Source organism: Hemitrygon akajei, chromosome 6 (assembly GCF_048418815.1).
Source record: "Hemitrygon akajei chromosome 6, sHemAka1.3, whole genome shotgun sequence".
In the NCBI taxonomy this organism is placed as follows: Eukaryota; Metazoa; Chordata; class Chondrichthyes; order Myliobatiformes; family Dasyatidae; genus Hemitrygon; species Hemitrygon akajei.
The window spans coordinates 184,595,112-184,621,628 of NC_133129.1; the positions used below are offsets into that span (position 1 = coordinate 184,595,112).

At 45.0% G+C, this 26,517-nt stretch overlaps 1 protein-coding gene across 13 annotated transcripts in view; it reads right to left on the minus strand.

The window, feature by feature from the left end:
* Nucleotides 1-26,517, minus strand: part of LOC140729753 (F-actin-monooxygenase MICAL2-like) — a 261,577-nt gene that overhangs the window by 185,251 nt on the left and 49,809 nt on the right. The window contains exon 1 of one of the 13 annotated variants that reach the window (XM_073049925.1): nt 5,600-5,757. The exons of the other annotated variants lie outside the window; for them this stretch is intronic. The gene's annotated coding sequence lies outside the window, so the exon portion shown is untranslated. Of the gene's footprint in view, nt 1-5,599; nt 5,758-26,517 lie in introns of those variants that run through there. 13 annotated transcript variants of the gene reach the window in all.

Below are 26,517 nucleotides of genomic sequence, written 5' to 3' on the forward strand. Positions count from 1 at the left end.
TACACTTGTGTACTGGGAATGGCATTAGACAATCTTGAAGGGACAACGCAGGTTGGTGAGTGGTATCTTCCCCCTTGCCCACCAACACAGCATCATACACCTGCTTCCAATACGAGGCCACACAGAAACCTGAGCATTATGGTAGCGTAGTGGTCAATATAATGCTTTAGAGCCTCAGCAACCCAGGCTCAAGCTCGATGCTCTCTGTAGGGAGTTGGTACATTCTCCCAGTTTCTCCAAGCGATCCGGTTATCTCCCACATTCCAAAGGCGTACGGGTTGTGATTAGTAAATTGTAGGCATACTATGTTGGTGGTGGAAGCTCCCAACACATCCTCAGTGTGTTTTGACTGTTGACGCAAACGACGCATGTTTCGATGTACATAACAAATAAATCTAAACTTTAATCAACTTTGCACCTGGGGATCTGTTGAATCTCTGAATGGCCCCAGGCATTCCTGAACTTGCCAAGTTTTACCTGAGTACTTTGCAATATCCTAGCAGCCTGGGTAGCTGGGAACATTGCCAATTCATTAATATTTTCTTTTGAATTTGGTCGAGAACCCTCGGCTGCTCTCCAGAGTATTAAAGCAGTTATTACATCACTTCAACCGACGGAGGCTCATTACACAGCCATTTCCTTTGGCCCCTTAACTGCTTCCTCAGCGCTCCCTCACATCCAGACACCCCAAACTGATTAAAGAATCAAAGATCTGCATGAGTTGTGTAAATGATCTCAGGAAACTGCCCTAACCATTAACAACAGCAATTTAAACTTTATAAAGAGCATAATTTATACACATTCCAAAGCATTTACATCCAGCGAAAACCACTTTGAAATTTCATCGCCTTTGATCACAAGTCATGAATCAGTACTCCATAGCAAGTATCCGATCCAGAAACACCATGGCTTGGTATGGCCCATAACCGCAAGAAACTGAAGAGAGTGTGGACACAGCTCAGCTCATCACAGAAACCAGCATCCCCTCCATGGGCTCTGTCTACATTTTCCATTGCCTCAGTAAAGTAGCTAGCATAATCAAATACTATGAACATTTTCTCTTCTCCCCTCTCCCTTCGGGCAGAAGATTCAGATTCAGATTTATTTATCACATGGACATCGAAACATACAGTGAAATGCATCGTTTGCATTAACAACCATCACAACCCAAGGATGTGCCACAAGTATCAACACACATTCTGACACCAGAACAACAGAGGACACAACAAATCAGAACAAGAAAATAACAGCAAGAAGAGCAAAAAGCCTGAAAGCACAAGCTGGCGAGCTGAAAACAGCTTCAGGCACTGCTCCTGAACAGTCTCCTAGTACAAGAAAATGGACTCTGAACCTCACTGTCTACCTTGTTAACCCATTATCTGCCTGCAACCCATCACCAGCACCAGTCTACCTTCTGTCAAGGGCATTGTCACAGGAAGGCCAGTAACCTCATGAAGGATCCCACCCACCCTGCCCATGGACTGTTGGTCCCACTCCCATCAGGGAGGAGGCTACATAGCATCCCCACCAGGACCATCAGACTCAAAAACAGTTCTTCTCCCCAAGCAGTAAGGCTGGTCAACACCTCCATCCAATAACACCAGTGCTTTATTATTTCCCATCAGTCACCTTATGTACAGCCTCGTGTCACTTTATGGACATACAATCAATCTATGTACACACAACATGCTGGAGGAACTCAGCAGGGCGGGAAGCATCTGTGGAAATGAATAGGAAGTCGACATTTTGGGCTGAGATCCTTCATCAGGACTGAAAACGAAGGGGAAAGATGCCAGAATAAAAAGGTGGTGGGGGCGGGGGGGGGGGGGGGGAGAGGAAGGACGATAACAAGAAGGTGATGGGTGAATCCAGATGGGTAGGAAAGGTAAAGGGCTAGAGAGGAAGCAATCTGATAGGAGAGGAGAGGGGACCACAGGAGGAAAGCGAAGGAGGGAACCCAGAGGCAGGTGAAAAGAAGTAAAAGGCCAGAGTGGGGAGCAGAAGAGGGAATAGGAAGGAAACTTTTTTTTTAAACCGGAAGGAGAAACTGATATTCATGCCATCAGGTTGGAGGCTGCCCTCAGAATACGAGGTATCTCGTATTGTTATTTTTATTGTGATTTTTTATTATTATTGTGTTCTTTATCTTATTGTATGAATAAATGGATGGCATTTCGAGGTGATACCCTTCATCAGGACCAAAACGTCAACTGTTATTCATTTTGAAAGGTGCTGCCTGACATTCTGAGCTCCTCCAGCATGTGGTATGTGTTGCTTTGTCTGTAACTGCAACACCTTTCTCTGCAATCTCTTGGAGCTTTCCCTTTACTGACTGAATGACCTGTACAGAGGCAAAGTTTTTCACTGAGCCTTGGTACACGTGACAGTAATAAAACAAATTAGATTTATATTTATCATTGGCCAGGTTTATTGCTCTGGGATCCACTGCCCAATCATGTTCACTTACACCATACAGCTTGGAGTGGTGATCACAACGCTGGGGTGAGGGGAGTACTGCTGTGTTTTCGATGCTTTGCTAAAATCAGGACCCCCACCTCATAAACACAAATGCAGCACATCAGTGGCTATATTTCATTCAGAGTTTGTGGAGATTTGGGATGTCACCATGGACTCTAGCAAATTTCTACAGATGTACCATGGGGAGAATTGTGACTGGTTACATCACCGTCTGGTCTGGAGGGGTCACTGCACAGGATCAGATGCTCAGCCAGCTCGGCCACCAGCACTTGCCAACACAGCATCGCGAACACCTTCAAAAAGTTGGCATCCGTCATTAAGGACCCCCCCATTACCCAGGACATGCCCTCTCCTCACTGTTACCATCAGGGAGGAGGTACAGGAGCCTGAAGGCACACACTCAGCGACTCAGGAACAGCTTCTTCCACTCTACCATCCAATTCCTAAATGGACATTGAACCCATAAACACTACCTCACTTTTATATAAAAATATATACTATTTCTGTTTTTGCACTATTTTTAATCTATTTGAGATTATGTATGTACACACATACACACTGGCCGTAGATGGTTTATTTATTTTCTTTCAATATTGAACTGCAACTAAATTAACAAAGTTCGCGATACATGCCGGTGACACCTGATTCTGATTCTAAAGGGACATCCTTGTATTCTGAGGCACTGTATGCCTTCTGGTTCTAGACTCTCCCTCAAAAGTAAACATCCAGGCCTTTCATTATTCAATAGGTTTCAATGAAATCCCCCCTCGTCCTTCTAAACTCCAGCAAGTCCAGGCCCAGAGCATTCAAACACTCTTCATATATTAACCCTTTCATTTTCTGGGATCAATCTCATGAACCTCCTCTGGACCATCTCCAATGCTAACACATCCTACCTTAGATACATTTCCCTCCCACATCCCAAACACATGTGGGTCAGTGGCTACTGTAAACTACCCTGTGTGTACGTGCGTGGTCGGGGAATCGGGGGGTATTTGTGTGGGCTTTGAGAGAAGGGGTTACAGGGAACAAGACTGATGGGATTGCTTGGAATTTCAGTGTAAACTCAATGGGCTGAATGGTCTTTTCAGTCACCAAAAAATGACAAAATCAGAATCAGAACCAGGTTTAACGTCACTGACATGTGTTCTGAAACTTCTTGTTTTACGGCAGCGGTACATTGCAATATATACTAATAAAATCTATAAACTACAATATGAAATATACAGTACTGTGCAGAAGTCTTTGGCGCACAGTGTGCACTGTACTGTATGCGCCAATGTGGAGTGGAGAGCGAGTTTGTAAATCTAGCAGGAGCAAAGGATGTTGGCAATGGTGAGGGTGGAGTGCCGTGGGTGGGGTGTGAGACAGCTGGCAGAGAAGGAGTGCCAGAGACGGTGTGGGGGGGGGGGGTTTCCTGGGTGCAAACACACCCAGCCCTGAGACTGCAGGCAGGCAAGGTCATTGTACTCATTACAGAATGTCACTCTGGTGCTTCCCGTTCCCTCTCCTCTCTCTTCCCCTTTCCCTGCCCCCTTCCCACTCTCAGTTCACAATAGAGACTCATATCAGAATCAGGTTTATCATCACTCACATACATGAAAGTTGTTTTTTTTTGCAGCAGTACACTGCAATACATAGAATTACTACGGTACTGTGCAAAAGTCTTAAGCACCCTCGATAAATATGTGCTGAAGCCATTTACACAGTACTATATAAACAAATTAGGTTAAACTAATAGTGCAAAAAGAGGGGAAAAAAGTGGGGTAGTGTTCATGGATTCATTTTGCATTCAGAAATCTGATGGTGGAGGGGAAGAAGCTGTTCCTCAAATGCTGAGTGTGTGTCTTCAGGCTCCTGCACCTCCTCCCTGATGATGACAATGAGAAGAGGGCATGTTCTAGGCAACGGGAGTGTTTAATAATGGATGCAGCCTTTGAGGCATCACCTTTTGAGGATGTCCTCAATACTGGGAAGGTTAGGACCCATGGGGGAGCTGGCTGAGTTTACAACTCTCTGTGCAGTGGCCCCTCCACAGCAGACAGTGATGCAGCCAGTTACAACTGTGATGAAACACGCTCCCCTGTGCCTGGAGATTAATATTCAAATCAGTCAACTGACTTCACACAAGTGGATTATCAGATCAAGGTTTCAAAATTCTGTGAGAGAGACTGCTGTGGCTAACTTTGCCTTGTTTTATACAACAGCTGCACCACATAAACTACCCTACCTGTCTGTTTGTCCCACTCCCATTAGGATCATCCACACCAGGACCACCAGACTCCAAAACAGTTCCTTTCCCCAAGCAGTGAGGCTGATCAACACCTCCACCCACTAACCCACCCCTCCACACCCCCAAACACCACTACTTTATCATTTCCTGTCAGAGTCATCTTATGTACAGACACTCCTGTGCCGAGGGTCATCAAATCAATCTACGGATATAAGCTATCTATATTTTTTTTTAAATGTGCTCTTCACCTAATTGCGTTTTTGTGCTATATCGGATCCAGATAAACAATTATTTTGTTCTCCTTCACTCTTATGTACAGGAAATGCCATTAAACAATTTCGAATCTTAAATCTACCGGGCCAGAGTGGGGGGGAAACTGTCAGTGGGTGAGGTGCTATGGGAATACAAGTTCCTTCACAGACCGGTCAGATTAGAGAGCCGTGTCGATAGGAACTCACTGGATGTGTATCTCTGTTGTCCAGACTGATCAAAAGGAGAGAGAGAGAGCCTTTTTAAAAGATTAAAAACAGCAGCACAGTTCACTCTCAATCACTCTCCTAACACTAGGGAACTTTTCCAGGGCTAATTTTACACCTGTCCAGAGCTTGGCCAGGGTGGAAGATCACATTCTCGGACAAACGATTAACAACCGCCAATCCATAACCAATGGATAAGCTAGTGTGCTGGTAACCGCCGTTCCACGCTCCGCTGGTCAACAACTCTCTCCCCCGCTGGGCAAGAACAAGGTTGTTCCCAGAACTGAAGACAGTAAAAATATCCCACGGCACCGAATCACTTTACTCAATTGCCAAAGAGTTTTTTTTTCCCCAAAAAAACTTTTAGACTTCCTGTTGCGGAGTGCAGAGTTAAATACCGGCCGCTGCTTACCTGTGCGACCCGTCAGGGACGATTCCTGCCCGGGATCTTCAGGGCGCCGGACAGACAGAGTGGGGGAGGAAGCATTTACAGTCCCAAGCCCACAACTGGACAGTACACTCTCCGCTCCAAGTTGGAACATCACTTTTGGTGATGTCACTAATATCGGAGCCACGTTAGTCGGCTCAAATTTCACAACTGGGCAGGGATTGGTGTTTGTCACTGCTCTGGCGCCCTCTGTGTCCACAAACTCTCCGGAATAAACTGGAGGCATCAACGTGGAACACGCCTGTCCTCCCGGCACAGCCCGGCACCGTGCCGCTGACCGAGACGCGTTCTCCCTGAGTACAGGTGCCCCACACTCACGGGAACAGGTTTAAAATGAGCGAACACAAGAGATGCTGGAATCCAGCAGGCCAGGCAGCATCTGTGGAGATGAACAGACCCTTCAGGCCAGACCCTTTCTCAGGAGGGGGAAGGGAAGAGAGAACGAGCTGGAAGGTGATAGATTTCCAATATCTGTCGGTTTTCCCTTGTAGGTGATAGGTGCAGCCAGATGGGTTTGGGAGAGGGGGATGAAGTAAGCATCTGGGAGGTGATAGGTGGAAAAGGTAAAGGGCTGAAGAAGAAGACACGGAGGAAGGGATGGAGGAAGAGCACCAGGGGAAATTGGTAGGTAGGTGAGGAGAAGAGTGGGGAATGGAAGAGGGAGGGGGAAATTATCAGAAGTTGGAGGCTACATCGATGGAATATGAGGTGTTGTTTCTCCAACCAGAGAGTGACCTCATTGTTGCGGAAGAGGAGGCCAAGGACTAACATGCCAAAGCAGGAATGGGGATTGGAAGTGAAATGGTTGAAATGGGAGAATTAGGGAGGTGATATCAGTCCTAATTGCCCCATTTCAGGAAGGTTTGGAGGCTTGGAGAGGGTGCAGAAGCGGCTCCGGCCCAAGGAGCTGCTCCACCCAACAACACACATATTTATCCCTAGCCTAATCACAGGACAGTTTACAATAACCAGTTAACCTGTTAACCGACACACCTTTGGGATGTGGGAGGAGACGGAAGCACCCAGAGGAATCCCACGCACTCCATGGGGAGAATAGACAAACTCCTTACAGATGATGTTGGAATTGAACTCTGATGCCCCAAGCTATAATATTGTGGCACCCCTTATACTGGAGAGCATGTGTTCAAGGTGAGAGGGGAAAGGTCAAAGGAGATGTGTGGGGCAATTTCTTTTTTATAGACACGCAGAGACTGGTGGGTGCCTGGGATGCATTGCCAGGAGTGATGGTAGAGGCAGGAATGAGGAACGTGCAGAGAATGGAGGTACATGTCCACAGATGCCTGCAAGTTGCCTCACAGGTAGATAAGGTAGTTAAGAAAGCTTATGGGATGTTAGCTTTCATAAGTCGAGGGATAGAGTTTAAGAGTCGCGATGTAATGATGCAGCTCTATAAAACTCTAGTTAGGCCACACTTGGAGTACTGTGTCCCATTCTGGTTGCCTCACTATAGGAAGGATGTGGAAGCATTGGAAAGGGTACAGAGGAGATTTATCAGGATGCTGCCTGGTTTAGAGAGTATGGATTATGATCAGAGATTAAGGGAGCTAGGACTTTACTCTTTGGAGAGGAGGAGGATGAGAGGAGACATGATAGAGGTATACAAGATATTAAGAGGAATAGACAGAGTGGACAGCCAGTGCCTCTTCCCCAGGGCACCACTGCTCAATACAAGAGGACATGGTTTTAAGGTAAGGGGAGGGAAGTTCAAGGGGGATATTAGAGGAAGGTTTTTCACTCAGAGAGTGGTTGGTGCGTGGAATGCACTGCCTGAGTCAGTGGTGGAGGCAGATACACTAGTGAAGTTTAAGAGATTACTAGACAGGTATATGGAGGAATTTAAGGTGGGGGGTTATATGGGAGGCAGGGTTTAAGGGTCGGCATAACATTGTGGGCCGAAGGGCCTGTACTGTGCTGTACTGTTCTATGTTCTATGGACATTGCATAGGCAGGAGTGATTAGTTTGGTTAGACATTTCATTGGTTGAGCACAATATTGTGGGCCGAAGGGCCTGTTCCAGTGTTGTGCTGCGCTATGTTAGGTAACGTCAGAAGGATGGAAATTGAGAGAGAATAACCAAGGCTTTGACCGGAATTTGGAGCACTGCGGACAGAGGGAGAGATTCTCACATTAACATGTGTCCAGATGAGGCAGAGAAGGCTCAGGCTGAGAACTGGGAATTCCATCACACTTTCTCTGTAACTGGTCTCCCTCTCCCAGCCCTCTCTCTCCCCCTTTTTCCCTCCCTTAACTCTCTCTCCCCATTCCCCCTTTTTCCCCTCCCCCTCTCTGCCCTTCCCCCTCTTTCTCTGGCCTTCTTCCTCTCTCTCTCTCTCTCTCTCTCTCTCTCTCTCTCTCTCTCCTGCTTGCTCTGCCCCTCCCCACCCCTCGCTGAAGCAGGTAACTCGAACTGAATGCTGCCGATAGATGTGAACACAGCACAAGATGTCACTCTGGAAGGAATTCTGAGCCAGCCTCTGGGATTAATTATCCCATTTCAGCCCTGCAACTGCATTTACTGATCACAGCACAGAGTGTGGGAGCAGGGGGGCCTCACTGGGCCAGAACGAGGCAGGGACTGGATCAACACACACAAAATGCTGGTGGAGCGCAGCAGGTCAAGCAGCATCTATAGGGAGAAGCGTTGTCGACGTTTCGGGCCAAGACCCTTCGTCAGGACTGGATCAGTGGGTAGGGTTCTGGTCACTGAGGCGAGGGAGGCAAAGGGACAGAAGGGAATTGTGAGATGTTCCTCGAAGATGGGGACGGGTATACTCATAAGGAAAGACTGTCCAAACTGGAGCTGTCTTCTGTGGAATGGGAAAGAGTGAAGGGGACATTTAACTGAGGTCCAGGAAATGACCATAAGATATTGGAGCAGAATTAGGCCATTTGGTCCATCAAGTCTGCTCCACCATTTCATCATGGCTGATCCAATTTTCCTCAGCCCCAATCTCCTGCCTTCTATCAACCTCTGCCTTAAATATACTCAATAATTTGGCCTCCACAGCTGCCTGTGGCAACAAATTCTACAGATTCACCACTCTCTGACGAAAGAAATTCCTCACCTCCATTCTAAATCGACAATGAGAGAACCCGTCAGGGTGGAGAGGAGGGATCCTTTTCCCTAAATAGAAGAGACTGTGAGAAGAGAACACAGATTTAAATCCTTCTGCAGAAGGATGAGGAGGTGGGGTTGTTCTGACACTCTTCATGGCTAGAATCAAAACAATGGGCCGAATGGTCTCTGCCCTGGACTGGAAAAACTGCAGAAAGTTGTAAAGTCAGTCAGCTCCATCATGGGCACTAGCCTTCCCAGCATTGAGGACACGTTCTAAAGGCAATCTCTCAAAAAGCTGACATCTGTCATTCTGACTCGAAGGACCCCCATCACCCAGGGAATGCCCTCTTCTCATTGCTACCATCAAGAACATGGTGTAGGAGACTGAAGATGCTCACTTAATAATTCAGGAACAGCTTCTTCCCCTCCACCATCAGATTTCTGAATGCCTCAATAATTTTTTTTCTCTCTCTCTGCAAATATTTTAAATCTTAAATAAATATACTTACTGTAATTTATAGTTTTTTTTATTATGATGTATTGCATTTTACTGCAGCTGCAAAACAACAAATTTCACTACATGTGCCAGAGATATTAAACTGATTCTGATTGACATAGAACTGTACAGGAAAGGCCTTTCAGTCCATCATGCGGAAGGAAACTAATTCAGAGATTTTGCAGAATTTGGAAATCCACAGCAACACCTGGAGGAACTCAGCAGGTCAAGCAGCATCTATGGACCGGAATCGACCAGCAATGCTTCAGGCCGAGAGGGAGTAGTTGTCACTAATGACATCCGTTCTCTCTCCCCGCACATTGTCCCTGTCCCCCGTTCCGGCACAACTTCCCCATTCCCCATTCCCATACATCAACAACAAATTTCACAATATATGCCAGTGATATTGAGAACATCTACCATAAATGCTGCCCGGGCAGGGCGAAAAGCATTATCAAGGATGCATCTCACCCTAACCATGGACTTTTCATTCTCCTCCCATCCAGTAGGCACTACAGGAGCCTCCGCTCCCGCACCAGCAGGCACAGGAAGAGCTTCCTCCCTGAGGCTGTGACCCTGCTGAACCTCACATCAGCGCTAAGCAGTATTGCACCCATATTGTACTGTCTCAGTACTTTTATATTTGTGTGCTGTAGCACTTAGTTTTTATTCGCAGTTATTTTGTAAATAACACTATTCTTTTGCACTTCTGGTTAGATGCTAATTGCATTTCATTGGTCTTGTATCTGTACTCGACACAATGACAATAAAGTTGAATCTAATCTAATATTAAACCTGATTCTGATTCTGTTTCTAAGAGCTTCCAATATGCCTTTATCTTATCTGACTCTACCATCACCACAGGCACTCACCACTATTGTGTAAAAAACTTGCCCCTCACATCTCCTTTGAACTCCCCCCTCCCCCCCATATTAAATGCATTCTCTCTGGTATTAGACATTTCACTCCTGGGAAAAAGGCACTAGCTGATTTAAATCTTCTAAACTTCGATCAGATCTCCCCTCTGCCACTCCAGGGAAAACAACCCCAGTTTGCCCTCTAATCCAGGCAAAATCTGGTGAACCTCCAAAGTCTCCACATCTTTCTGGCTTACTGACTATAAATTCAGCAGTCGGCCTGCTCTCCTGGCTCTTACGGGGGCAGGTTCCATCATGCATCTTCCTGGTGGAAGCCCATGCAATCTGAAGTCTCTGGTGTTCACCACTGCATCCCCACTTCCTGACAACTAGAGTTGGTGACCACTGGCCAAACTTGAGCCCCTGCACTTGCTATGGACAGCTGGCGAGACCAATATGAGGAAGGTTGAGGAAATTTTTTTTTTTAAAAGTCAGGCCTTCAAGGAAGGATTGACAGCACAAATGCATAGAGGCTACCATATTGCTTCACAGCAATAAAACACTCGGCGAAACAAAATGGCAACAAAATACTCGGCAGGAGTACAGAAACGGACAGAATCCCGGACGCTGCCATTCAGCTGTTTATTTATGTAACAGATTTCCCCCCAAGCCATCGGACTACCAACCTACTGCCCTCTGCTGTGCCTATTTGTCTTGTTTATTATTTATTGTAATGCCTGCACTGTTCTGTGTACTTTATGCAGTCATGGGTAGGTCTGTAGTCGAGTGTAGTTTTTGTGTTGGTTTACGTAGTTGTGTAGTTTTTGTATTGTTCATGTAGCACCATGGTCCTGAAAAACATTGTCTCATTTTTACTGTGTACTGTACCAGGAGTTATGGTCAAAATGACAATAAAAAGTGACTTGACTTGACTACAGTGTCAGCGATCCTGGTTCAATTCCCGCTGATCTCCGTAAGGAGTTTGCACTTTCTCCCTGGGATTGTGTTGGTTTCCTCTCACAGTCCAAAGACGTACAGGTTAGGGTTAGTGAGTTGCAGCCATGCCAGAAGCATGGTGACACTTCTGGACTGTCCCCAGTACATCCTCGGACTGTGTTGGTCATTGACACAAATGAAGCACTTCACTGTTTCAATGTACGTGACAAACAAAGCTAATCTTTCATCTTTATCTTTAGACAGCGAGGGGAAATACTGTTTAGAAAGTTTACAGCTTCTCCCTTGCTGTGGTGTTATAATCGTTTTATAATCCTGCTCAAACTCTCAGGTCTTCTTCTGCCAGTCTCTTCAATTTAAACAACCTCCTTTGAAAGATAATTGGCAGGTCAGCTTTTTTTTAAACTTTGCTCCTAAACTGTGGAATTCAATACCTGAAACTATAGGGGATGCAAACTCAGTTGACACTTTTAAACACCAGCTCAAAATCTACAGTGCCTATAAAAGTATTCACCTCCCTTGTAAGTTTTCATGTTTTATTGTTTTACAACATTGAATCACAGTGGATTTAATTTGGCTTTTTTTGACACTGATCAACAGGAAAAGAATCTTTCATGTCAAAGTGAAAACAAATCTCTACAAAGTGATCTAAATTAATTACTAATATAAAACACAAAATAATTGATTGTGTAAGTAATCACCCCCTTCAAGTCAGTAATTAGCAAATGCACCTTTGTCAGCAATTACAGTCTTGATTTGTATTTAGAGCACAGATACAGGATCTTTAGACTAACCTGTCCATTTCAACCATGGTTCAAGATTACCATCCAAACAGATTATGTCAAACAGTCAAGAGGTTTAAGATTCAAGATTGTGTAATGTAATTTCCAGTACATAAGTGTAAAGGAAAATGAGGTAGTTGTTACTTTGGATCTGAAGCAACACAAAAAAAAACACAATAAGATAAAGAACACAATAATAATTTAAAACAATAAATATAAACACACAAGATAGATTGTACATCCATAAAGTGATACTTGGCACAGGAGTGTCTGTACATAAGGTGACTGACAGGCAATGATAAAGTAGTGGTAGTTGGGGGTGTGGAGAGTGGGTTAGTGGGTGGAGGTGCTGATCGGCCTTCCTGCTTGGGGAAAGGAACTGTTTTTGAGTCCCCCAGCTAGTGCCAATTTCCTGCCATTTCCATTTCCATTCCACCATGTACCTGACCAAGTATTTAAATGGGAAGGATGCAGTGAAGGAGAGGATACAGAGGGAAGTAGAGGCAGGGAAGGACAGGAAGGAATAGGCGTGCAGAGGGAGAAAACAATAAACCAAATACCAGATTCATTTATCTGCCATGTGTACATTGAAACATACAGTGAAGTTAATTACTTGTCTTAACAATCTAAGGACGTGCTGGGGGCAGCCCGCAAGTGTCACCAAACATTTCAGCACCAACACAGCAAGCAACTAAAGGACGAAGCAAGACAAGCCCAGTCCCTACTCCTCTATATCTCCAAAATCATACCCACAAACCTACTGAACAATTAAGTTTCAACTTGATACAGCACAGCAATCAATGCAATCAGAATCAACAAGCTCCAAACCTGGGCCTCTGTACCTCCCTCTGCAATTGCATCCTTGATTTCCTAACCAGGAGACCATAGTGTGCGGATCGAAAATAACATCTCCACCTCACTGATGATCAACGCTGTGCTTAGTCCACTGCTCTACCCTCTCTACCCTCTCTACCGTGCAGCAAGGGACAGCTCAAATCCCATCTATAAATTGCCAATAACAACTATTGTTTACAGAATTTCGGCTGTTCACAAGGAGTAGTGCAGGAGTGAGATAGTTCAGCTTCTTGAAAAGTGTCACCGCAACAGCTTTGCACTCGACGTCAGTAAGAGTATTGGTCATGGACTTCAGGAAGGCGAAGTCAAGGGAACTCATACCAGTCTTCATCGAGGGATGGGCAGTGGAGAGGGTGAGCAGTTTCAAGTTCCTGGGTGTCAACTTTTCTGATGAATGAAACTGGGCCTAATTGTATTGATGCAATTACAAAGAAGGCACAACAGCAGCTACATTTCATTAGGAGTCTGTGGAAACTTTGTATGTCACCAAAAACTCTCGAAAACTTCTACAAATTTCTACTGTGGAGAGCATTCTAACTGGTTACATCACCGCCTGGACTGGAGGGGCCACTGCACAGGATCAGAAAAAGCTGCAGAAAGTTGTAAACTCAGTCAGTTCTATCATGGGCACCAGCCTCCCCAGCATCGAGGACATCTTCAAAAGGCAATGCCTCAAACAAGCACCATCCATCATTGCCATTACCCAGGACATGCCCTCTTGTCATTGTTACCATCAGGGAGGAGATACGGGAGCCTGAAGATTCACACTCAATGTTTCAGGAACAGCTTCTTCCCCTCCACCAACAGATTTCTGAATAGACAATGAATCCAAGTACACCACCTCACTACTATTTGCACTTATTCAATTAACTTTCATGTACTCTTTTTCTAATTGCAATTTATAGCATTTTTATTACATATTGCAACATACTGCTGCCATAAAACAACACATTTCATGACAAGTGCCAGTGATATTAAACCTGATTCTGATTCATAACCTCGACAGAGACTGCAGCTCAGTGCCGTCATGACCAGTTTGGGTGGGGGGGGGGGGGAACGTAGAGGGAGACAGAGATGAGGGAGAGGGGGATGGTGGGACTGAGAGGCATAGAAATATGGAAGGAGAAGGATAGTGGGAGTGAGGGATCGGAAGGGAGTCTAGGAATAGAGGGACATCCATTTAGAACAGAGATGAGAAGAAGTTTCTTTAGCCAGAGGGTGGTGAACCTATGGAATTCATTGCTTAGATGGATGTGGAGGCCAAGTCTGTGGGTATATTTAAAGCAGAGATTGATAGGTTCTTGATTAGTCAGGGCATCAAAGGTTTTGGGGAGAAGGCAGGAGAATGGGATGGAGAGGGATAATAAATCAGCCATGATGGAATGGCAGAGCAGACTTGATGGGCTGAATGGCCTAATTCTGCTCCTATATCTTATGGGATACAGATCTGGAGTGAGCAAGAAAGAGGGAGGTATGGAGGGATAAGGATACAATATGGAGGGAGCAGGATAGAGAGAAAGAGGGAGGGCAGGATAGAGGAAGGAGAGAGCCTTTAGCATAGTCAATGATCCCTCCCATCTATCCAGCAATCTCTTTGACCCCCTACCATCAGGCAGGAGGTACCATAGCATTAGGACAAGGACTGTTAGGATGAGAAACAGCTTCTTCCCCCAGGCTGTGAGATTACGGAACTCTCCGCCACCACCCAGATTTCATCATGAATGAATCAGCAGTAGCGTTATACTGTTTACTTTTTAACTTGTCTCGTAAAGCACCTTATTACTTGTTAATTTATTTGTGGTAATATTACTTTATGTGTTGTGTGTGAGTCATGGGTATTGTGTTGTGCACTTTAGTCCAAAGAAATGTTTTTTTTTGGTGGTGTACATGTGTGCTGTTGAATGAAAATAAACTGAGCTTGAACCTGAGAGGGATAGAGAGAGGAGGAATGGAGGGATAGACAGAGGAGGAATGGAGGGATAGTGGGGTTACATATATGGAAGAGAGAGGGTCAAGATCCAATAACAGTATTGTCCACCCCTCTGCTATAAAGTTCAGAGTAAGTTTATTATCAATAATAATGTCACCATATATAACCCTGATTCATTTTCTTGTGGGTATTCACACTAAATACAAAGGAACACAATAGAATCAATGAAAGACTGCACCCAATAGGATAGGCAAACAACCAGTGTGCAAAATACAAAAGAAAAAATGCTACTACTAATAATTAAATAAATATTAAGATTCAAGATTCTAAGTACATTTATCATCAAAGAATGTATAAATTATACAACCTTGAGATTTGTCTGCTTACAGGCACCCACAAAGCAAGAAGCCTGAAAGAACCCAATTAAAAAAATAAATACTAACCGCCAGTGCCCATAGAGAAAGAGGAAAAAAAACAAAACATGCAAACAACAACAGCATTCCAACCAACTTGAGTCCTTAGATCCAAATCCTCAGAGAAGGCCCAAAGCCTTGGTATTCAGTTCATCATATCAGCGGGGCAAATCATCACAGATTTCACAGACACAAAGCAGGGGCAGTCTCACAGTCCCAGTGTCACAGAGAGAGGAGCCCCCAGTCTATCTGGGCCGGCATTAAATTGTCCGAGCAGCAGCTCGTGCATCAGATCTGGCTCCACTGAAGCAAGTCGTTCCAGGCCTAGAATATGCCACCCAGTAATTTGTTTCGGGCCTAGCTTTTGCTGCTGAAGAAGCCATCTGCTTGGCTTGTCTTCTTTGAATCATTCACTCACCTCTTCATTGTTTATGGTGATAGTTTACCACAATTTACTTTTTTTTAAAAGTACACAAGAACATGAGATGAAGAGTCCTTGAAAGTGAGTTCATAGGTTGTGAGAACAGTTCCATGTCGGGGTGAGTGATGTTGAGTGAAGTTATCCCCTCTGGTTCAAGAGGATGATGGCTGAGGGTAATAACCATTCCTGAATCTGTGCTGTGAGCCCTGAGGCTCCTGCCCCTCCTGCCCAATGGCAGCAGCGAGCTGAGGCTGGTGTATGGGATTGAGGCCAAGCATCGTCTCCCTGGGACACGGCATTGGCCCTTTCACTGGGCTGCGCCCATTACATCATTACCTTGTGTAAACAGACCCAGAGGGGCAGACGATGCCCAGGGTGATAAACACGGGCTGAGTGTGAACACAAGTTCAGACTGTCAGACAGCACACACTAATGGGAATTGCCTGTTGGAGGGCAGCGGAACGCAGCTGAGATTGGGTTACTGCACTAAGTATATGCCGTGGTGACTCCGCGTAAAACAGCCCAAACTGCACTACATGGTTTCAGCTAAGCAGAAATCCTTCACATGGGGGGAAAAAAACGCCCTGCAAGATTCACTATTCAGATCAGACAGCATTTCACAAAATGAATAAACGTTGGTTTCAGGCCAAGACTCTCCTCAGGTCCTGATGAAAGGTTTCGGCCTGCACACTGACCATTTTTTTCCTTTCCATAGATGCTGCCTGACCCGCTGAATTCCTCCAGCATCTGCAGACTCCCCTGTGTTTCCTCAGATCAAAGCTTGATCTGCTAGAAGACAGTTTTGGAAAGATAGAGCATCAATAACAAGCCACATCTACCGTCTACACAAGATGGTGGACACAGCCCAGTCCATCACAGGCAAAGCCCTCCTCACTACTGAGCACATTCACGGAGTACTGCCACAGGAAAGATGTATCGAAGACTCCCACCACCTCCTCTCACTCCTACCATCAGGAAGGAGGTATAGAAACCTTGGGACCCACACCACCAGGTTCAGGAACAGTTACTACCCTTTAACCATCAAGCTTCTGAACCAGAGTGGATAACTTCACTCACCTCAACAGTCATCTGCAGATTCACTTTCAAAGACTCTTTACAATTCTTGTTCTCAGTATTATTTTTATTTGTACAATTTGTCTTCTGCACAACGGCCATTTGTCAGTCTTTATTAGTGCATACTTCTTTATAAATTCTGCTGTATTTCTTTACTTTCCTGTGAATGCCCACAAGAAAATGAACCTTGGGGTCGTGTATAGTGACATTTAATAAACTTACTTTGAACTTTGACATTTAGATAACGTATTGTTGATGGTGAAGCCTGCGCACATTGTAAGGAGTACAGGGAGGTGAAGGCTTGATTAAAGGAGTGTATTTTACGACACCACATACAACCCAAAGATTCATTTTCTTGCAGGCATTCAACATCAGTACAAAGAAACACAACAGAATCAATGAAAGACTGCACCAACAGGATAGACAAGTAACCAGTGACAAAAGGCAATAAACTGTACAAATACAAAAAGATTTTAAAAAATAATAAACAAAAAACAATAAATATCAAGAACAAAAGGTGAAAGTGAGTCCATAGGTTGTGGGAACATTTCCATGATGGGATGAGTGAAGTTATCCATCCCCTCTTGTTCTAGAGCTTGATGGTTGATGGTTTATTGATAGATAGATAGATAGATAGATAGATAGATAGATAGATAGATAGATAGATAGATAGATAGATAGATAGATAGATAGATAGATAGATACTTTATTCATCCCCATGGGGAAATTCAACTTTTTTTCCAATGTCCCATACACTTGTTGTAGCAAAACTAATTACATACAATACTTAACTCAGTAAAAAATATGATATGCATCTAAATCACTATCTCAAAAAGCATTAATAATAGCTTTTAAAAAGTTCTTAAGTCCTGGCGGTAGAATTGTAAAGCCTAATGGCATTGGGGAATATTGACCTCTTCATCCTGTCTGAGGAGCATTGCATCGATAGTAACCTGTCGCTGAAACTGCTTCTCTGTCTCTGGATGGTGCTATGTAGAGGATGTTCAGAGTTATCCATAATTGACCGTAGCCTACTCAGCGCCCTTCGCTCAGCTACCGATGTTAAACTCTCCAGTACTTTGCCCACGACAGAGCCCGCCTTCCTTACCAGCTTATTAAGACGTGAGGCGTCCCTCTTCTTAATGCTTCCTCCCCAACACGCCACCACAAAGAAGAGGGCGCTCTCCACAACTGACCTGTAGAACATCTTCAGCATCTCACTACAGACATTGAATGACGCCAACCTTCTTAGGAAGTACAGTCGACTCTGTGCCTTCCTGCACAAGGAAGGATCGCGGCTTGAAACATCAACTGCTTGTTCATTTCCACAGATGCTGCCTGACCTGCTGCGTTCCTCCGGCATTTTGTCTCTGTTGCTCTGGATTTGCAGAATCTCTTGTGTTTTTGGTTGATTATTGTCACATGTACAGAGATACAGCTTTGCACTCTGTTCATACAGATCAGATCATTACACAGCACACTGAGGTAGAACAAGGGAAAACACAGAGTAAAGTGCAACAGTTACAGAGAAAGGGCAGTGCAGCACCATGCTGGCATAGTGGCCAACACTATTACAGTTCAGGGTGTCAGAGTTCAGAGTTCAATTCCAATGCCCTCTGTAAGCAAGTTTGTACGTTCTTCTTCTGAGAGTGTGGGTTTCCTCCGGGTGCACCAGTTCCCTCCCACAGACCAAAGATGTACCAGTTAGTAGGTTAATTGGTCATTGTAAAGTGTCCTGTGATTAAACTGTGGTTAAATCGGTGGGTTGTTGAGCCGGTAGGGCCTGCTCCGTGTTGTATCCCTAAATTAAATAAATAGTATACAATAAAGTGTAAGATCCTATCCATACACCAAAACATATCATTATGACCATAGCTCAAAGCCGAGGACAATATCAACATTAGATCCTGTCACATCTCCTCCCCCCTCTTCGTTCAGAAGGAACATGGAGGACAGGTCCCATAGCAAATCTCCGGTGCAGTCGAGCAAGGAAGATGCTTCTTTACCTATTGGCTGTTCAAGAACCCTGTAATTTCCAGCACAGGGAATTCATGGAGTTCAACAGCAAGGAAACAGGCCATTTGACCCAGTTGAAACATCGGCTGTTTACTCTTTTCCATAGATGCTGCCTGGCCTGCTGAGTCCCTCCAGCATTTTGTGTGCGTTGCTCCAATTGAAATCCCACTTTATTCTGCCCACAGCCCCAGCAGCTCTCCCCACATTCCACCCCTCACCTACACATTTGGGGGAATATGCAGCAGTTAGTTAACCTTGTTTTTGCTATGTCTCACCAGAGGACATCTTCAAACAGTGATGCCTCAGGAATACAGCATCCATCATTAAGGACCCTCAGCATCCGCGACATGCCTCTTCTCATTGTTAGCATCAGGGAGGAGGTACAGGAGCCTGAAGACACACACTCAATGATTCTGGAACAGCTTCTTCCCCTCCACCATCAGGTTTCAGAACACTACCTCATTATTCTCTTTCTTTGCACTATTAGTCTGGTAATTTAACAATAATCTTTATGACTTTGCATTGTGTTGATTAAAAGCTTGGTTTAATTTGTCACGTGCTTGGTATACCGTAACACACAGTGAAATGTACCATTTGCATTAATGCCCAAGGCTGTGCTGGGGACTGCCCACGAGTGTGGCCACACTTCCCGCAGCAACAACATAGAACGCTCACAAATCACTACCCGAGCGCTCACCCTCCCTGGAATGTGGGAGGAATCCAGAGCAATCATGGGGAGAACTAATCAACTCCTTACAGAAAGCAGCAGGATTTGAACCCAGGTTGCTGGTGCTCTGAGGTGTGGTGCTAACCATGACTGCTACCACAAAACAACTAATTTTTGACTTCTTTCCTCTTCTTTTCCAGTCCAGATGAAGAATCTCAGCCCAAAATGTCGACTGTTTATTCTTTTCCAGGGATGCTGCCTGACCCGCTGAGTTCCTCCAGCACTCTGTGTGTTGTTCTGGATTTCCAGCATCTGCAGAATCTGGTGTTTACAGTAACCAGATCACCGGCTCACTGAACTGCAGGAACTTTGGCTCCAGACTGTTCTTCAAAGCTTGGCATTGGTATTCACCCCGCTGATACATTTCAGAGATTCTCAGATAGGCCCGTGGATGATAGGAAAATGGAGGCTTATACAGGAGGGAAGGGTTAAAAGATCAGCATGACATCGTGAGCCGGATGGCCTGTACTGTTCTATCTTCTACGTTTCAAGTTCAAGTGTATTGTGATCTGACTGTACTTATATACAACCCAATGAAACAACGTTCCTTCATACCACGGTCACCCACAAACTGGGCTGAGAAGTGGCAGATGGAGTCCAACACAGATAAGTGTGAGGTGGTTCATTTTGGTAGGTCAAATATGATGGCAAAATATAGTATTAATGGTAAAACTCTTGGTAGTGTGGAGGATCAGAGAGATCTTGGGGTCCGAGTCCATAAGACACTCAAAGCAGCTGTGCAGGTTGACTCTGTGGTTAAGAACGTGTATGGTATATTGGCCTTCATTAATCATGGAATTGAATTTAGGAGCCGAGAGGTAATGTTGCAGCTATATAGGAACCTGGTCAGACCCCACTTGGGAGTACTGTGCTCAGTTCTGGTCGCTTCACACCAGGGAGGACGTGGAAACCATAAAAATGATGCAGATGAGATTTACAAGGTTGTTGCTTGGATTGGGGAGCATGCTTTATGAAAACAGGTTGAGTGAACTCGGCCTTTTCTCCTTGGAGTGACGGAGGATGAGAGGTGACCTGATAGAGGTGTATAAGATGATGAGAGGCATTGATCATGTGGATAGTCAGAGGCTTTTTCCCAGGACTGAAATGGTTGCCACAAGAGGACACAGGTTTAAGGTGCTGGGGAGTAGGTATAGAGGAGATATCAGGGGTAAGTTTTTTTTTACTCAGAGTGGTGAGTGCGTGGAATGGGTTGCCGGCAACGGTGGTGGAGGCAGATATGATAGGGTCTTTTAAGAGACTTTTGGATAGGTACATGGAGCTTAGTAAAATAGAAGGATATAGGTAAGTCCAGTAATTTCTAAGGTAGGGACATGTTCAGCACAACTTTGTGGGGCGAAGGGCCTGTATTGTTGCTGTAAGTTTTCTATGTTTCTATGTTAATACATATCTACAACCAACCAACGTTCCTCCGGACCACGGTCACCCACGATACATATATACAACCCAACGAAACAACGTTCCTCCGGACCACGGTCACCCACAATACATATATACAACCAAACGAAACAACGTTCCTCCGGACCACGGTCACCCACAATACATATATACAATCCAATGAAACAACGTTCCTCTGGACCACGGTCACCCACAATACATATATACAACCCAACGAAACAACGTCCCTCCGGACCACGGTCACCCACAATACATATATACAACCCAACGAAACAACATTCCTCTGGACCACGGTCACCCACAATACATATATACAATCCAATGAAACAACGTTCCTCTGGACCACGGTCACCCACAATACATATATACAACCCAACGAAACAACGTCCCTCCGGACCACGGTCACCCACAATACATATATACAACCCAACGAAACAACATTCCTCTGGACCACGGTCACCCACAATACATATATACAACCCAACGAAACAACGTTCCTCCGGATCACGGTCACCCACAATACATACTGTATGTGGTGGTAGCATCAGTTGGTCTCGAGAGACCATAGATCTGCGCCTGGAGTTTCCAGGGCTTGTATGGGAGACTGGCAGTTGCCGAAGCTGCAGGCCTTCCCCTCTCCACGCCACCGATGTTGTCCAAGGGAAGGGCACTAGGACCCAAGCAGCTTGGCACCGGTGACATCACAGAGCGATCTGTTGTTAAGTGCCTTCCTCAAGGACACAAACACACTGCCTCAGCTGAGGCTCGAACCAGTGACCTTCAGGTTACTAGTCTGATGCCTTGCCCCCTAGGCCACGCGCCAAAACCTGTACAAACCAACAAAATAACATTCCTCTGGACCATGGTGAATTGAATTGAATTCTTTCTTTTCCAATATTGAAAGTGTATATAAAAGGCCAAGAAAGATAAAAAAACTACCAATTACATTATATCTGTTCATAATAGCAATCTCATTACCCCATATCCATGTAAGTTAATCAATAGTTATATTGAACTAAACTAATTTATTACAAAAAAGTCTAACCCCTACCAAGACCAAAGCTGTTCATTAAGGAGAAAAGAAGGTAAAATACCTTCTCATATAATAAAAATCAATAATAGCCAACATCTGAGTTTAAACAACGAATTGAAGGTTTTGAAAATAATTTAGTAAAGGTCCCCACGATGTTTGAAAGTCTTGACGAGATTCAGAAATTGAACAACGAATCTTCTCTAAATCTAAACAAGACATAACATCTCATAACCATTGAGCATGAGTAGGAGAAAAAACATCTTTCCATTTAAACAAAAGCGTCCTCCTAGCTATAAGAGAACTAAAGGTCAAAGTATGTAAATCAGATGCCTTCAGCTTAATATCTTGTCCTGCAACAATACCAAATAGGACCGTCGGAAGGTTAGGCTTAAAATTGACTTTAAAAAGTAAGGAAAAAGTTTGAAAAACTTCCTTCCAATATTTTTCAAGATTTGGACAAGTCCAAACCATATGAATTAATTAAGCTTCTCCATGAATTGAATTAAATTGAATTGACTTTATTTCTTACATCCTTCACATACATGAGGAGTAAAAATCTTTACGTTACATTTTGTGTCTAAATGTGCAATGTGCAATTATAGTAATTTATAATAATTTATGCTAAATAGAAGAGTTAACGTAACATAGAATTACACTCAACTCAGCGTGAGTTCAGCAGTCTGATGGCCTGGTGGAAGAAGCTGTCCCAGAGCCTATTGGTTCTGGCTTTTATGCTGCGGTACTGTTTCCCGGACGGTAGCAGCTGGAATAGATTGTGGTTGGGGTGATTCGGGTCTCCAATGATCTTTCAGGTCCTTTTTGCACACCTGTCTTTGTAAATATCCTGAATCATGGGAAGTTCAGAACTACAGATGTGCTGGGCTGTTCACACCACTCTCTGCAGAATCCTACGATTAAGGGAACTACATTTCCCATACCAGTCAGTGATGCAGCCAGTCAGGATGCTCTCAATTGTGCTCCTGTAGAAAGTTCTTCAGATTTGGGGCTCTTACCAAATTTCCTCAGCTGTCTGAGGTGAAAGAGGCGCTGTTGTGCCCTTTTCACCACAGCTGGTGTGTACAGACCACGAGATCCTCGGTGATGTGGATGCTGAGGAGCTTAAACCTTTTTACCCTCTCAACCCCAGATCCATTGATGTTAATAGGGGTTAGCCCGTCTCCATTCCTCCTGCAATCCACAACCAGCCCCTTTGTTTTTGCGACATTGAGGGAGAAGTTGTTTTCTTGACACCACTGTGTCAGAGAGATGACTTCTTCCCTGTAGGCCACCTCGTTATTGTTTGAGATTAGGCCAATCAATGTAGTGTCATCAGCAAATTTAATTAGCAGATTGGAGCTGTGGGTGGTGACACAGTCATGGGTATATGGAGATTAAAGGAGGGAGCTTAGTATTCAGCCCTGAAGGGATCCTGTATTGAGGGTCAGAGGGGTGGAGGTGAGGGAGCCCACTCTTACCACCTGCCGGCAATGTGACAGGAAGTCCAGGATCCAGCTGCACAAGGCAGGGTCAAGGCCGAGGTCTCTGAGCTTCCTGTCGAGCCTGGATGGAACTATTGTGTTGAATGCTGAACTGTAGTCCAAAAACAGCATTCTCACATAAGCATCCTTCTCCTCCAGATGTGTAAGGACGGTGTGTAGAGCTGTGGCTATTGCGTGGTCTGTCGATCGGTTGTGTCGGTAGGTGAATTGCAGGGGGTCCAGTGTGGGTGGTAACACACTGCAGATGTAATCCTTGACCAGCCTCTCAAAGCATTTGCTTATTATTGAGGTGAGTGTGACAGGATGCCAGTTGTTCAGACATGCTACTTTGGTCTTTTTTGGTACAGGGACAATGGTGGATAATTTGAAGCAGAAGGGCACTCTACACTGGGAGAGCGAGAGATTGTGTGATATATGTATTGTGTACTCACAATACATATATCACACACAGCACATAAAACAAAATGTTACAGGTTCATAAAATATAATCAAAATGCACATGAGGGGTGTAGTAAACAGCCCTTACAAGCCAGTGGTGATAAATCTGATTTGGAATTCTGAAACAGAATGTGGAAGGAACCCACAGCACCTGGGAATACCTACGTAGTCACAGGGAGGAACGTGCCAACTCCACACAGGCGGTGCTGGAGGTCAGGATCGAATCTGGCCCCTGGAGCCGAGAGACAATTTCAGGAGCGTTTAATAGCAATATTTAGCTGCAGCAAGGGTTAGGAGGGTCAGTAACAAATCAAGGTGACTGGCCAAGGCACACGGTGGGGACTGACTGGACAGCTGTCTCAAAGAGAGTACAGGTGTATTCTTAGATTCCTAGATACAGACTCTTAGATTCTGTAAAATGAAGGGAGAGTTCTCTTGAATATTTGCTAATGACCAAATCCAAAAATGGTTTTATTGTGAAATACTGAGCAATCAAAAATATGAGAGATTTCATTCAGTAAATTCCAAAGTAAATATTGTCTGACAAGCCTTCACATTCCATCGCTCTATTCTTACCACTAGAAAACACAGACACCCCCCCCCCCCTTTGTATAAACTCGCAGAAATAGTTTAGATCTTTTGTGGTGGAGCCAGGATTCAGAAACAGTCCCCACCCAGCCTCTCCACCATCTTCACACACTCCAAAATAGTCAGGAGCAACTCTCAGGCAAGGTCAGGAACACGAGGTTCCGGAGGCTTGATATCAAGCCTGGGGTTGGAGAGACTGTCTCAACCACACCAATACTCCCACATCATAGTTAACTCTGTACAGTCAGGAGGATTCCACTGGCTGTGGAGTTTGAGATGAAGGCAGATGAGAAGAAGAGGTTACTAAGACAAGCACAAAGTACACTGCAGATGCTGTGGTCAAATCAAGACGTACAAAAAAGCTGGATGAACTCAGCAGGTCAGGCAGCATCCGTTGAAATGAGCAGTCAACATTTCGGGTCGAGACCCTTCGTCAGGACTGAAGAAGGAGGGGGCAGGGGCCCTATAAAGAAAGTGGGGGGAGGGTGGAAAACCAATCAGAGGAAAGGTCAAGGGGTGGGGGAGGGGAAGCAGGGAGGGGATAGGCAGGAGAGGTGAAGAAGGAATCTAAGGGGAAAGCACTGTGGGTTGTAGAAGAAGGCAGAATCATGAGAGAGGTGATAGGCAGCTCGAAGAGGAGACAGAGTGAAAGTGGGATGGGGGAAGGGAGAGGGAGGGAATTACCTGAAGTTGGAGAATTCGATGTTCATACCAAGGGGCTGGAGACTACCCAGACGGTATACGAGATGTTGTTCCTCCAACCAAAGTTTGGCCTCATCATGGCAGTAGAGGAGGCCATGTATGGACATATCCGAATGGGAATGTGAGGGAGAGTTGAAGTGGGTGGCAACCGGGAGATCCTGTATGTTGTGGCGGACGGAGCGGAGGTGCTCAACGAAGCGGTCCCCCAATCTGTGTCGGGTCTCGCCGATGTAGAGGAGGCCGCACCGGGAGCACCGGATGCAATAGATTACCCCAACAGACTCACAAGTGAAGTGTTGCCTCACCTGGAAGGACTGTTTGGGGCCCTGAATGGTGGTAAGAGAGGGGGTGTAGGGACAGGTGTAGCACTTACGCTTGCAGGGATAAGTACCAGGTGGGAGATCTGTGGGGAGGGACGTGTGGACCAGGCAGTCACGGAGGGAACGATTCCTGCGAAAAGCAGAGAGGGGTAGAGAGGGAAAGATGTCCTTAGTGGTGGAGTCCTGTTGAAGGTGGCGGAAGTTGCGGAGGATAATATGCTGGATCCGGAGGCTGGTGGGGTGGTAGGTGAGGACAAGGGGGACACGGTCCCTGTTGTGGTGACGGGAGGATGAGGTGAGGGCCAAAGTGCGGGAAATGGAGGAGATGCGGGTGAGGGCATCATTGATGACGGCAAAAGGGAAACCACGATTCTTAAAGAAAGAGACAAGCCTTTGCTGTGTTTTGGCTGATTACAGACACAATGAGATGCTGATCAGAATGCATCTCCACAAAGATGTGCAGGTGTAGAACAGGTTGGCCAGAACTCAAAAGGGGCTAACAAAGAGTAAAATAGATTGTAATGTCCTCATTCACTGAGTACAAGAGATGCAGAAACAGTCAGAATCACAGTCAGGTTTATCTTTACAAACAAATGTCGTAAGCAGCAAAGTGCAAGACAAAATAATTACACTACAGGTTATAATAACTAGATAGATAGCTGGATGGCAGACACGAGAGATCCTACAGATGCTGGAAATCCCGAGCAAAAAGCGCTGGAGGAACTCAGCAGATCAGACAGCATCTATGAAAATTAAAAAACAGTTGATGTTTCAGACTGAGACCCTTCATCAGGACTTGATAGATTGATAGACAGACCAGTAACTAGACAACTAAGTGAAAGAGGAATTGCAAGGTAATGTTCATGGACCATTCAGAAAGCTGATGATGGAGGGGAAGAAGCTGTTCCAGATTCAGTGAGTGTGTGTCCTCAGGGTCCTGTACCACCTCCCTGATAGTAGGAATGAGAAGAGGGCAATGAGATGAGATAGACGCTGTAAATACTAGAATCTGGAGCCTTTAAAAAAATCTGCTGCAGGAAATTAGTGGGTCGAGCAGCATCTACAAAGGGAGAGTGATGAGGTTTTGGTTTGAGAGCCTGCCTTGGGAGTGCAGAAGAGGGGAGATTGTGATTTCAGAGATTAATAGCTAACATATGGTAAATTGAAAGACACAGGAAATTCTGCAGATTATAGTACGGTAATCCCGATGAAAGGTCTCAGTCTAAAATGTCAACTGTCCATTTCTCTCCAAAAATGCTGTCTGACCTGCTGAATTTCTCCA